The sequence below is a fragment of the Crocuta crocuta genome, unplaced genomic scaffold, assembly GCF_008692635.1.
Source record: "Crocuta crocuta isolate KB4526 unplaced genomic scaffold, BGI_CrCroc_1.0 scaffold93, whole genome shotgun sequence".
Taxonomy (NCBI): Eukaryota; Metazoa; Chordata; class Mammalia; order Carnivora; family Hyaenidae; genus Crocuta; species Crocuta crocuta.
Genome location: NW_027529641.1, coordinates 7,296,910 through 7,299,982, shown reverse-complemented (window position 1 = coordinate 7,299,982; position 3,073 = coordinate 7,296,910). Strand labels below are relative to the sequence as shown.

Below are 3,073 nucleotides of genomic sequence, written 5' to 3'. Positions count from 1 at the left end.
AATTTGAAAATCAATCAATGTAATCCACCACATCAACAGACTAAAAAGAAAAAAAATTCACGTGACTATAACAATAGGTGCAGAGAAAGCATTTGACAAAATCTGACATTCATGATAAAAACCGTCAGTAAACTAGGAATAGAGGGGAACTTCTCCACTTCATAAAAAATATCTACAAAAACCCTTATAGCTAACATCATGTTTAATTGTGAGAAACTCAAAATTTTCCCACTAAGATCAGTAACAAGGCAAGTATATCTCCTCTCACCACTCCTTTTCACTATTGTACTAGAAGTTAAGATAATGCAATAAGGCAAGAAAATAAAATAAAGGTATATAGATTGGGAAGGGAGAAATAAAACTATCTTTGTTCACAGATGACATGATCATCTATGTCAAAAATATGAAAGAATCAACAAAAAAGTCCTGGAACTGATTCACTGCAGAGCCAAAGGAGGAAAGGAGAAGCCTGGAGGACACCACCATGAGCAAGTTGAAAATCATCAGAGAAGAATAAAATTCATCAGTTTAATATCTTCACACATTCAGATGAAAAGACAGCAGTAAGTTGTATGTTTCAAAATGACTGGAAGTTAGATATTGCAACAGACTTTCCCCCCAAAATCTTGAACTCTATATATGAGAGAGTATACAAGGAGCACTGGACAGGAAGATGTTAGAACAACTATAGAAGAGATACAAAGATCCTCAAGATGAAAATAAAATTGGAATAGATGGTATACAGCACTTTTGTGATGACCTTGCACTTGACCCAGCCAATATCAGTGTATTGATCATTGTGTGAATGATCAGAGCAGCAACACAGTGCAAGTTTTCCAAACAGGAGCTCTTGTGTGTTATGACACAGAAAAGCTAAACGCTCTGATACCCAGCATGGAACAAGAATTGAAAGAACCAGGATGATTTAAGGATTTTTACAAGCTTACTTTTAATTTGTAAAGGATCCAAGACAAAAAGGATTAGATCTAGAAATGGTCATTGCCTACTGGAATTTAGTGTTTAAGGGATAGATAAATTCTTAGACTTATGGAATAAATTTTTATTGGAACATCATAAAGGATCAATACCAAAAAATACTTGGAGTCTTCTTTTAGACTTCAGTACAATGATTGCAGATAACATGTCTAATTATCATGAAGAAAGAGCATAGCCTGTTTTTATTGATGACTTTGTGGAATTTGGATGCCCTCAAATTGCTGGGACAGAAAGCATAAAGGTGTAGCATTAAAGGACCCTTCTAGAATACACATAGTCTGTATAATAAATACAACAGACAATTGCACAGTCAATTTACGCTGGCTGTACTGAACTAACGATCAATCCTCACATTTCAGACTGAGGGTTGTGTCAAAAGGTTAAGGATAAGTCTTGGGCCATATTGTATTTCATTCTTCTATTGGTGGTTTGGGCTTGTCTTCTTGTCTGGGCTGCTTTAAACATTTATAATTCCAACATTGTGGATTTCATTTTCTACCTGTGGATGATACTAGATTATTCTCCCATAAATCTTATAAAATATATAACAGTCAATCACTTTCCTATATACCAGCAATGAACAAGTGGAATTTGAAATTAAAAACAGTACCATGTATATCGGATCTTAGCACTTCCCCAAATGAAGTACTTAGGTAAAAATCTAGCAAAATATGTACAAAATCTATATGAGGAAAACTAAAACACTCTGATGAATTAAATTAAATAACAACGAAATAAATGAAGAGATATTCCATGTTCATGGACAGGAAGACTCAATACTGTCAAGATTTCTGTTCTTGAAATTTATCTCTACATTCACTGAAATTCCAATAAAAATCCTAGGAAGTTATTTTGTGGACATTGACAAACTGATTCTAAAGTTTATAGGGAGAGGCAAAGGGCCCAGAATAATCAACACAATATTTAAGGAGAAGAACAAAGTTGGAGGACTGACACTACCTGATTTAAAAAGTTTTATATAAGGTTACAGTAACCAAGACAGTGTGGTATTAGCAAAATAATAGACAACTAGATAAAAAGAACAGAATAGAGAGCCCATATATATATCCACATAAATATAGTCAATTGATCTTTGACAAAGGGACGAAGGTAATACAATGGAGCAAAGACAGCCTTTTCAACAAATGCCACTGGAAAAACTGTACACCCACATGCAGAGTAATAAATTTAGACATGTACTTTATAACCTCACAAAAATCAACTCAAAATGGATCATAGACCTAAATGTAAAATGTAAAACTATAAAACTTCTAGAATATAACTTAGGAGAAAATCTGGATGACCTTGGGTATGGTGAAGTCTTTTTAGATACAACACCAAAGACTCAAGCTATGAAAGAAACAACGGATGAGCTGGAATTCATGAAAATTAAAAATATCTACGTTGTGAAAGATAATGTCAAGAGAAAGAAGACAAGCCATAGACTGGGATAAAATATATGCAAAGAGCATCTAAAAAAGGACTATTATACATGATAGACAAAGAACTCTTCAAACTCAAAAATAAGAAAACAAATAACTCAATTAAAAACTGGCCAAAGACCCAATCAGACATCTCACCAAAGAAGATATACAGATGATAAATAAGCACATGAAAATGTGCTCCATATCCTATATCATCCGGGAAATGCAAATTAAAACAATGAGATACGAGTACACATATAGTAGATGATCAAAATTCAGAACACTGACAACACTAAATGCTGGTGAAGATGTGGAGCAACAGGAAATCTCATTCAGTGCTGGTGTGAATGCAAAATGGTACAGCCACTTTGGAAGGCAGTTTGGTGGTTTATTACCAAACTAAACATATTCTTGCCACATAATCCAGCAATTGTACTTGTTGGTATTAATTTACCCTAATGAACTGAAAACTTAAGTCTATACAAATACCTGCAGACAAATGTCTGTAGGAGCTTTATTTATAATTGGCAAAACTTGGAAACAATCAAGATGTCCTTCAAGAGGTGAATGGATAAAGATACCGTGGTTCATCTGGACAATGGAATATTATTTAGCAATAAAAAGAAAAAGAACTATCAAACCATGAAAAGACA

At 33.8% G+C, this 3,073-nt stretch overlaps 1 pseudogene; it reads left to right on the top strand.

Moving 5' to 3' along the window:
* Window positions 1-497: 497 nt before the first annotated feature.
* LOC144230204 (DCN1-like protein 1 pseudogene) lies at window positions 498-1,243 on the top strand (annotated as a pseudogene).
* The last annotated feature ends 1,830 nt before the right edge of the window (window positions 1,244-3,073 follow it).